At 45.9% G+C, this 11,398-nt stretch overlaps 1 long non-coding RNA gene across 1 annotated transcript; it reads left to right on the forward strand.

The window, feature by feature from the left end:
* The first annotated feature begins 945 nt into the window (after nucleotides 1–945).
* On the forward strand, nucleotides 946–10,396 carry LOC123652444. The gene is made up of 4 exons (XR_006741799.1): nucleotides 946–1,108; nucleotides 2,352–2,405; nucleotides 6,766–6,860; nucleotides 10,295–10,396. It is a non-coding gene; the product is annotated as an uncharacterized LOC123652444 (long non-coding RNA).
* The last annotated feature ends 1,002 nt before the right edge of the window (nucleotides 10,397–11,398 follow it).

An 11,398-nucleotide genomic window follows, 5' to 3' on the forward strand; every position in this document is an offset into this window, starting at 1 on the left:
CGTTCCTCAGTTTCCCCACGGGCACACTGAGCCGCTTCTGGCGGTTTGAAGGGCGGCCAGGAGCGCTGCTAGAGCCAGAGATTCAGGCCGCGTGGGGTGTGGAGTGTGGGGTGTGGGGTGGGCTGGGGCGGGGGTCACTTTTATGTCAGCGTTTATTTCGCCAGGGCTGGGAAAGGCCGATGGGGAGTAGGCCTCTTGCCCCAGAAGCGAGGCTATGACAGCTCTCCTGACCTTTCCACAGCCTTCTCCCCAGAGGGGCTAAGCATGCAGGATTTTGGTTTGCTCTTGGCTGGGGTAGGGTTGGGGTGGTGTTGTAGACAAGCCACCCCTTTATGGCTGGGGTGGGGTGAGGGCTGCGTGAGGCAGGAGCAGACACAACACGTGAGGGACCCAATGCAACATAAAAAGTGCCAGATCTTTTGTGCGCGTTATTAAGAATTCCAAAACGATGACCTCAGAGCACTAAACCCTTGAACAGGTCGCTGTGGTTCCAGGACTGTGGGCCCTATAGGGGGCTGGGACCCTCCACTACACAGGGCGCCTGCATGGCTTCCTTCCTGGTTTTCATTGTCAGTGCCATTTATTCATACCTTCCTCTCCCCCCTCGCCCCCCCCCCCCCACCTGTGCCTCTGGCTGGATCTCTGTCACCATCCTCGGATTGCTTGCCATCCTCAAGCTTGAAAACCAGGTAAAACCACGTCTTTTTTTTTTTTTTTTTTTTTTCTAATATATTTTATTGATTTTCCACAGAGAAGAAGGGAGAGAGATAGCTATTGTAGAAAAGTGGATGAGAGAGAAACATTGACCAGCTGCCTCCTGCCCACCCCCTACTGGGGATGTGCCCGCAACCAAGGTACATGCCCTTGACTGGAATCGAACCTGGGACCTTTCAGTCCGCAGGCCGACACTCTATCCACTGAGCCAAACCGGTTTTGGCAAAACCACATCTTTAAGTGCTGAGTGGGACATGGCTGAAGGCTGCGGCTGTCCTTTTTGCTGGAGTTTTCCTCCGAAGCTACCAGCATGATGGAGAAATGATACTGATTGTAGGAAAACAACCCATTCAGGCAACTCCTGCCTTCCTGGGAAGGCCCCTGAAAGAAACAGGTGTGTGGAAAGTGCGCTAATCTGGTGCTTAGGTCGTCAGCCATGGGATGACTATGACTGCACAGCCACCAGCAGAGGATGACTTCATAAAAGCTCCATGTTTCCTCCTAGTCCAGCAGCCATCATGACCCGGGGACGCTCAGTAATAAGTATGTCCCACCTGCTTCCACACCCCTGTAAGTTCAAAACAAGGCTTCTCAGAATTGAATTGTACTCACTAGCTGTGTTTTTGGTATGTGTCTAAGGGAGTGCTTTGCCCTCCCTTCAGCTTTCTTCCTGCCCTTGCTCTAAGGGTGGGTTCTCCAGGCGCAAGCTTTGGTCAGGTTCCCATGTAGGAAAGGAGCTGGTGCACCTCTGATGCATGCAACACAGGTTCTGCCTTTAGTGAAAAACTCCGTTTTGACAGGGAGGGAGACTTGTTCCACTCCCTGCTGCTGTCAAGGTGTAGTCACAGTTTCCGTAACTAGTGAAGTACAGTATGGTTTACAAAGCACTTTCATATATCTATTCCTGTGAGGTAACCATCCTGTCTAATAAAGAGGGAATATGCTAATTGACCATCACTCCCTCACAAAGATGGCTGCACCCACAGCTGAGGCCATGTTCCCATAAGGAGCCTTAATGAGCAATCAGCAGGGACCTGAGGCTACACCCTCCCCTCAGCCCCAGTGGGGCCTGACAGGGAACCTCAGGCCATGTCCCCCCCCCCCCCCCCAGCAGGGCTTGACAGAGGACCTCAGGCCGTGCCTCCCACCCAGCGGGCTTGATAGGGGATCTGAAGCTGCTCCCCCCTGCCAGTGGGGCTTGATGGGGGACCTGAGGCTGTGCCCCCCTCTTGGTGCTGGGCCAGGGGACCTAAGGCTGCATCCCCCCCCCCCCGCCTGGTGGGGCTTGACGGGGGGACCACAAGGCACACCCCTGCCTGGTCGGGCTTGACAAGGTGAGACTGGCTGGGTCTGGATCTAGCCCATTGGAGGGGGGGCGCCAGTCTGGTCTGGGTCTCATGCAATTTTGAGGTGCATGTGAGTGGGCGGGGACTTGACTCTGGATCCCGTGGTGAGCCCCAGACTCTGACAGGAGGAAGGTTTTCATATACATTTTACTAATTTTCTTTCATCTCTGACACTTCTATTATAGAGAAAGGGCAAGTAGCAATATTAAATTATCTCCTCTAATTAATCCTCTTTTACTGTGCACGAATTTCGTGCACTGGGCCACTAGTAGTAAATATTACTATTTTCAGCTGAAGAAGTTGAAGCTGAAGATAGTGAATGCCTTGTCTGAGACCATTCTGCTGGTGAGTGCCAGGGCTGGGCTCATACTCTTTTGATACCTAAGTCTTTTTGGGAGGCCCATGTTTTTCCCATAAGAGTGCCATGGTCTTTTGTAATATTTTGTATGCATGCCCGTGAGGAAATTGATACTTTTTCTGTTTTTATCTTTTGTAATTTTAAATGAAATCCACAAAAGCAGGAACCAAGAACCTGCGGAAACAGCTATTGATTTTCACGTTGAAACCACCAGAGTCATGGATAATGCTTCAGATGGCCCCAGTTTTGCCCGGCACTTCAGTCTGTGCACTTGGATTTGTGAGACATGTCACCCCCAGGTAATGCCTATGATCATCTCATCGAGTATAAGACAAACACATAAAGCAGTAAATGAAGACGAGAAGTCACTTCAAGGTTTTTGAGTTCTTTGATTTCTCCTATGTTTAGTGTGGCTTCCCCTGAGTTTGGCTTCACTGCTGGAGGGAAACTCAGTCAAATGGACTGCAGTCCCAAACACTAATCTGATTTAAAAAGCTCAGTGGACTTGGTTTCATTGAGAAACAATTGTATTATGTCTTCCAAAGAGTACTGAAGCATTTATTAAGTAAGTGAGTCATTACCTTGGTATAATAGACTTCAGCTTATTTTTTCCCCTTTTTTGGGCTCACCATGTTCAAAATGTTTGGTACTTTTTGCTCACCTACCTTTTCATAGTTGCTTACCATAAGACATCTGTCTTCTTACCCTGCTCAAGTTCTGTGTTCATTTTTATCACTTGTTTGCCTTTTTTGTTGCTTGTAGCAAGATCACAATCTTCTAAATTCAGCTCTCTCCCTGCCATTCCACCTCTGAATATGGCTCCAGGAAGAATACACATTCAGGCCTAAAAGTTTCATATTAAATTTTATATATATATATATATATATATATATATATATATTTTTTTTTTTTTTAATTTTTTTATTTTTTACAGAGAGGAAGGGAGAGGGATAGAGAGAAACATCGATCAGCTGCCTCTTGCACACCCCCTACTGGGGATGTGCCCACAACCAAAGTACATGCCCTTGACTGGAATCGAACCTGGGACCTTTCAGTCTGTAGGCTGACACTCTATCCACTGAGCCAAACCAGTTTCGCCCATATTGAATTCTTAACTACTGATTTCAAGTGAGCCCTTGATGCGGCCCAGAATCATGTCCACGTCCCCTGTCCATTCATTGTCCGCCTTTCCTAAAGGATAGTTTCCTATATTCTCTTCCTAAACTTCTTGAACCTTCTTCACCAATCTCACAGCTGATGAAATTGCTTCCTATGTCAGTGAAAATATGGAAGCAGTCAGGAGAGCTTCCACAAGTACCCCCCACATCTGTCCACCTACCTACCTGTGCCCCTAGACATCTAGACATGGGCTCTTCCTCTAGATCAGGGTTTCTCGACCACAGCCCTATTGACTTTGGGACTGGATAATTCTTGGTTGTGGGGAACTGTTCTGTGTACTGTAGAATGTTTCACAGTATCCCTGGCCTCTACTCACTAAATGCCCACAGCATCCCTCCCTTAGTCGTGACAACTCAGTATATCACAGGGAACAAAATCTCGGGGGCTATTGGCAGTATCTGCAGACACTTTTGGTTGCTATGACTGGTGGTGGTGGGGGGGGTTGGGTGCTATTGGCATCTAGAGGGTAGAGACCAGGGATGCGGCGAAACATCCTGTATCGCACAGGGCAGCACTCACAACAAATTACCTAGTCCCAAATGTCCATAGTGCCATGGTTGGAAAATCCCATCCTAGATGAATAGTCTGCATTCCTATTGAAACCCAGCCCTCCACCTGCTCCTCCAGGAGTTGGAGGAGCCATGGCATGTAACACACATACCATTTTGACAGTGTTTAAGCTGCCCACCAGCTACTGAGGAATTGCCCGGTGTTGAAGTTTTTTATCACACTAGTGACCTGGTACACGAAATTTGTGCACATTAAAAGGGGATTAATTAGAGGAAATAATTTAATATTGCTACTTGCCCTTTCTCTATAATAGAACTATCAGAGATGAAAGAAAATTAGTAAAATGTATATGAAAACCTTCCTCCTTTATAATAGAACTGTCAGAGTCTGGGGCTCACCATGGGACCCAGAGTCAAGTCCCCGCCCACCCACATGCACCCCGCTGGCCCCTCCCCATTGGGCTAGATGCAGACCTGGCCAGTCCCACCCTTGTCAAACCCTGCGGGGCATGCCTAGGGTCAGGGCAGGGGGTGTGGCCTGAGATCCCCCAGCCCAGACTGGGGCGGGAGGCCTGCCTTGAGGTCCCCCACCAAGTCCCACCAGGTAGGGGACACGGCCTGAGGTCCCCCAGCCCAGCACCAAAAGGGGAGCTCAGCCTCAGGTCTCCCGTCAAGCCTCGCTGAGCGGGGGGGCGTGGGATGAGTACCCTGACCCAGCATTGGGGGTACACCTTGAGGTCCCTCTGTCAAGCCCTACTGGGCGGGGACGTGGCCGAGTTCCCCTGTCAGTCCCAACCAGGCAGGGGGGCGCAGCCTCAGGTCTCCTGGCCCAGTGTTGGGGCCGGGCCGCAGACTGAGGTCTCCTGTCAAGCCTCGCCAGGTGGGGGGTGCGGTCTGAGGTCCCCCCGCTTGGTGCCGGGTAGGGGGCACAGCCTGAAGTCCCCTGTCAAGTCCCTCCTGGTGGGGGGTACGGCCTGAGGTCCCCTGGCCTGGTGCTAGGGCGGGGGGAGCAGCTTGAGGTTCCCTAGCCCAGCACTAGGCGGGGAAGTACATCTTGAGGTCCCCCCCCCCCAGTCAACCCCCACACAGGGCGTGGCCTCAGGTCCCCTGCCTTGGCAATGGGGTGGGGGTGTGGCCTGAGGTTCCCTGTCAAGACCCACTGAGACGAGGAGGGCATAGCCAAAGGTCCCTGCTGATTGCTGGTTAAGGCTCCTTATGGGAACTTGGCCTCAGCTGTGGGTGCAGCCATCTTTGTGAGGGAGTGATGATCAATTAGTATATTCCCCCTTTATTGGACAGTATTTCTTCAATATGTCTAGAAGCACAGTGTTGGGCAGTGTGGGGGTTTTAGAAACATATATGATATGGCACCATCCTCGGCATTTGAAGAACATTCATTAACCCAAAGGGCTACTTTGTTCCAAGATATTAATGGATCATAATCATTGCAGGTAGTTTTCCTAGCTTAGGATATGATTGGATTTTAATTAGATCCTATCTCCTCTCAAAGAAGAAACTCAAAAGTGGAGAAGGCAGAGGGGAGTGGGGCCATGGTAATATGCAGAAACCTGTCTAATAGTGAAGATGGCCTCAGTGGCATTCCTCTCCCTAACAGTTATCTATAATCCCCAAATCACCCACAACATGTTCGATGAGCTTAGATTTGATAGAGATAGCTATTCAGGAGATAAAGAGGTCAGCTCAAAATCCTATCTCTCCCCCTTCCTTATTTATATATCTTAAGATGCCTCTAATTTTAAAGTCACTCTTTTGGGGCCGCGTAACTGAACACAGGGCAATTTGGCTGCACCTCAGTCCTACAGAACCCCACTTACAAGAAAATGTCTGATAGCAGTGTCTAGCCAGTGGTAATTGGCGACAAAAATGAAATTGGCTATTGCCTCCACTTCCCTGACACTTAATGTCTTCTTTAGATTTATAAGTGGCTTCAATTGTGCACACAATGGGGCTTGCCTCTAAGCCCGATGGGAAGGTTTTAGGAGTGGCCCAGATATTAAACAAACATCATATAGTATATTTTTATTAGTGATTTTAAGCATTCATGATATTTGGGATACAATTAGGGAATAGTCTGAAGGTTCTCTGTAATAATAAAAGCAAACTAATTAGTAGGTTAACTCAGAGGCTGCAGGCAAGGAGCTTTCCTCTGCTAAATCTTGTTAAAATGAAGTGGATTCTATTTTGTACCGAATGAGCAGGCTGCCATGACAACTGACTGTGAATATTATTTCGGTATTAGTCATACGTTTCCAGTGTCTGACTCTGAGTCCAGCGTTTATTCTGAAACCCAGATGCACATCTATTCTTACAGGAGCTCTCCTGGATATATTTACAAAAAAAAACAAAAAAAACAAAACACCAACCCAGAAACAAAACACTTGCAACTGCCTGGGTTGTTTTCCTTTGGGAATAGCAATTTGAATGAATTTACACAATTGCAAGTTGTAGATGCTGTTGCTGTTCTTTTCCTTTGGAGAGGTGATTTGGGTATGAATAGATATTATACTTGACTATAGAGTTGAATAAATAGACACACTAGACCAGAATTTGGAAAGTTCTCCTCTACATATGTAATCTTTATGTTAAATTTTTTTTTTCTTCTTTTTTTTTTTTTTTTTTTTTTTTTTGCATCCAACAGTTTCAGAAGGAATCTGAGGTTGCCAGTGAGAAGATTCAGCCCAAACTGAGTAGGCAAAACCGATCTCAAATGAATCTGACTTGGAAATTCCGAAGGTAAAATGTCATCCAGTGTTTTACAAAGGAGATCTCCAGCTCTGTTTCCTTGCCTTTCCCTTGGTCAGGCCTGCTCCATGGATCAGTTGCCCCCCAGACTGGCTCTCCTCATGGGGATAGCCTTGCTCAGAGCACGACATTTTGGGAAGAAGAGGAAGTTTGTGTCCCAGCGCTTTCTCCAAAGCCCTGAGATTTGCTCGTAGTGCCCACTTTTCTTTTCTTTTCTTTTCTTTTCTTTTCTTTTCTTTTTTTTTTTTTTTTTTTTTTTTTTTTTCTTTTCTTTTCTCTTCTCTTCTCTTCTCTTCTCTTCTCTTCTCTTCTCTTCTCTTCTCTTCTCTTCTTTTCTTCCTTCCTTCCTTCCTCCCTTCCTCCCTTCCTCCCTTCCTCCCTTCCTTCCTTCCTTCCCTTCCTTCCCTTCCTTCCCTTCCTTCCCTTCCTTCCCTTCTTCCATATTTTCCGGCGTATAAGACAACTTTTGAAACGAAAAAAAGTCAACTAAAAATCGGGGGCAAAAGACCAAAATTGCACAAAAATTACCTGCAGATCTTGACGGCAAAGTAAGTCTTTTCTTTGAAGTGGGGGTAGTCTTATTCAGTGAATATAGGCCTAAACCTATGTTTTAACTGTAAAATTAGGGGGTCGTCTTATACGCCGGAAAATACGGTATATATTTTATTGATTTTTTACAGAGAGGAAGAGAGAGGGACAGAGAGTTAGAAACATCGATGAGAGAGAATCACCCATCAACTGCCTCTTGCACATCCCCTCCTAGGGATGTGCCCACAACCAAGGTACATGCCCTTGACCGGAATCGAACCTGGGACCTTTCAGTCCGCAGGCCGACGCTCTATCCACTGAGCCAAACCAGTTTCAGCACTGCCCACCTTTAGCTACATGCTCATGCAAACACTCCTTTGTGCCAGAAGACAATGTGCCGTAGGTCAATCCCATGACTTTCCAATGTACAGGACGACACTCCAACCAACTGAGCAAAGGGAATTTATTTTTATCTCACACACTATAAAGTCGAGAGCTTCATTCAGAATATGAAAGTGTTCATTACAAATAGCTCTTATCTACCTGTTTAAGTAAAAACGTCATTAAACATAGACATTTCCTGGCTTTCATTACATCAGGTTAATTTATATTATGTTTCCTTTCGATTGCTCTGTAAATCAGACTTTTTACTAAGTAAGAGTGACAGTCCACCTTACTGGGATAGATTAGTGAAGTTTCACTCCATTACTGATACCTCAGATTGCTTATAATTGTTATTTCTCTCATTCATCCCAAATATTTGAAATTGTTAGCTATGGCATTGTTTTAATTATATATCACAACATTCTTTCATTCTTGGGATACTACTGAATTGACCAAAGACATCACAATAACATTGTAGAATATACTTTTACTTTAGTAGTCATGAAAGGGTGGGTTGTTAAAGGAATAGAGATTTAAACAAATAAAAATCATACTGTGTTATAGAGTAGCGCTGCTCAAAGTATACTTCCTTATCACTTGGGAGCTTAATAGAAATACATATTCATGAGCACCACTCCAGGCCTACCTAATCAGAACCTCTAAGTCAGTGGTTCTCAACCTTTCTAATGCCGCGACCCATTAATACAGTTCCTCAAGTTGTGGTGACCCCAACCATAAAATTATTTTCGTTGCTACTTCATAACTGTACTTTTTCTACTATTATGAGTTGTAATGTAAATATCCGTGTTTTCCGATGGTCTTAGGCGACCCTGCTCACGGTTCTCAACCTGTGGTTCTCAACCACTGCTGTAGAGCCTAAGACCATGGGAAAACACACATTATGATTCATTAACAGTAGCAAAATTACACTTATGAAGTAGCAAGGAAAATAATTTTATGGTTGGAGGTCACCACAACATGAGGAACTGTATTAAAGGGTTGCGGCTTTAGAAAGGCTGAGAACCGCTGCTCTAAGTGGATGGGCCCAATAATCTAATCTATGTTTTAATAAGACCCCCAGGTGGTTTATAAACACATTAAAGTTTGAGAAGCACTGTTTTAGAGAGTTTTCTGGAAATGAGAATCACAGATTGTGTACTCTTTGGAATATTGGTAAAAATACTAACTTTAGCTTTAGTAAACTAAGACCTATATATTAAGGCTTGGATTCTCTTCAGATCATGGAGTCCACTAATCTACTCCAGGTCACTGAGCCTTAACTCAGCGTCTAAGCTTGATTCTATCCCCCTATCAACACCTTCACATAATTATCTGTGTTCATCTTGCAGATGTCAGTACAAAGGTTATTTCCTCAGAGAAGCCTTTTTGCTTTACCTTCTGAAACGCTCTCAAGATATACTTAACTTCTCTGCAAATTTACAATTAAAAATATTTTTATTGGTTTCAGAGTGGGAGATGGAGGGGAGAAAGAGAGAGAGAGAAAAAGAGAGAGAGAGAGAGAGAGAATATAATTGATCGGCTGCCTCCTGCATGCCCCACACTGGGGATCAAGCCCACAATCTGAGCATGAGAGAGAGAGAGAGAGAGAGAGAGAGAGAGAGAGAGAGAGAGAGAGAGAGAGAATATAATTGATCGGCTGCCTCCTGCATGCCCCACACTGGGGATCAAGCCCACAATCTGAGCATGTGCTGTGACCAGGAATACAACCAGCACCTCCTGGATCATAGGTCAACACTTAACTATAGAGCCACACTGCACAAGCTATTTTTATAACGTATTTGATGAATGTTTACTCACTAGGCTATAAATTTCATGAGGGAAGAGACCTTGTTAGTTCTGTTAACTGGTATATCCCCAGGGTCTAGTACAGTGTTGGACACACAATAGATGCTTGACAAATATTTGTTGAATGAATATTTGAATGACACCATAACAAAAATAAGTGCTCTTAAAATTCTCTAGCTCTGGCCGGTGTGGTTCAGTTGGAGCATCATCCCGTGTACTGGAAGGTTGCAGGTTCCGTTCCTGTTTGGGTCGTGCAGGAGGCAACTGATCGGTGTATCTTTTTTACATTGATGTGTGTGTCTCTCTCTTCTTCCCTCCTTTTTAAAATCAATTAAAAAACTCCCTAAAACTTTTCCAAAGGCTTCATCTTCACCATAAGTATTAGTCATTTGAGACTGTAGTAGCAAGAGTTTTGAAAATAAAGCCATGGATCTTTCCCAGGTCTTGTTTAGCTAATAATGTCAACATTTTCCCAAGAAACCAACTGTTCTTTACATTTTATGTTTATGAATACAAAAATGGTTGACGGTGTTAATGGTGGCAAAAAGAAAGCTTGAAGGATCTTGCGCCTGCCTTTTTAATTGGTTTTTGTATGCAGCTTGTGTTGTTCACATTATGTTGGCAGGTGATGATGTCATAATTGCGTCTGACATCATGGGGTTGTCATGGCAACCTATTGAAGATTCACTGTATAAACATCTGTGCAGTTAAGTCTCAGTCCTCCTCAAGTAACACCTATGAACAAGAGGATGGATTGAATCCTGAGCCTTCAGCCAAGGCTGAAAGATACATCAACCACTCAAGTAAGTATCTAGGAGTGTGGAACTGTTATAATGTGTAAGGATAGGAACTTTTAAATGAGAAAATTAATTGAATAAAATCTGGGTAGTCATGGAAACATGACTTTAAAGTTAAGCTTTAGTTTTAAAGTTTAAGCTTCCTGTGTTTAGTTGTTTGGCCAACTCTTGTGGGCTTTATGTTTTGTGTATGGAATTTATTGTACTTTATTTATTTATTTTTTAAATATATTTTATTGATTTTTAACAGAGACGAAGAGAGAGGGATAGAGAGTTAGGTACATGCCCTTGACCAGAATCAAACCTGGGGCCCTTGAGTCCACAGGCCGACGCTCTATTCACTGAGCCAAACCAGTTTCGGAGGAGTTTATTGTACTTTAATATCCTATCTAATAAAAGAGTAATATGAAAATTGGCTGTCACTCCAACACACAAGATGGCTGCCCCCATGTGGACATAAGATGGCTACCACAAAATGGCCGCCACAAGATGGCCGCCACAAGAGGGCTGCCACAAGATGGCCGCCATAATATGGCCACCACAAGATGGCTGCCATAAGATAGCCGCCATAAGATGGCCGCCGCAAGATGGCAGCCACAAGATGACTGCCACAAGATGGCGAGCAGGGGAGGGCAGTTAGGAGGGACTAGGCCTGCAGGGGAGGGCAGTTGAGGGAAATCAGGACTGCATGGGGTTTGGGGCAGTTGGGGGTGATCAAGCCTGCAGGGGAGGGCAGTTAGGGGTAACAAGACCGGCAGAGGAGGGAAGTTGGGGCAACCAGGCCTGCAGGGAAGGGCAGTGGGGTGGGGGGGAGAGACCCAGGCCTTCATGGGAGAGCAGTTGGGTGGGACCAGGCCTGCAGGGGAGGGCAGTTGGGGGGGACCATGCCTGTAGGGGAGGGAAGTTGGGGGGGGACCAGGCCTGCAGGGGAGGTCAGTTAGGGGCAAACAGGCTGGCAGGGGAGTGGTTGGGGGTGATCAGGCTGGCCGGCAGAAGCAGTTAGGTGCAATCAGG

Source organism: Pipistrellus kuhlii, unplaced genomic scaffold (assembly GCF_014108245.1).
Source record: "Pipistrellus kuhlii isolate mPipKuh1 unplaced genomic scaffold, mPipKuh1.p scaffold_m20_p_16, whole genome shotgun sequence".
Lineage (NCBI taxonomy): Eukaryota > Metazoa > Chordata > Mammalia > Chiroptera > Vespertilionidae > Pipistrellus > Pipistrellus kuhlii.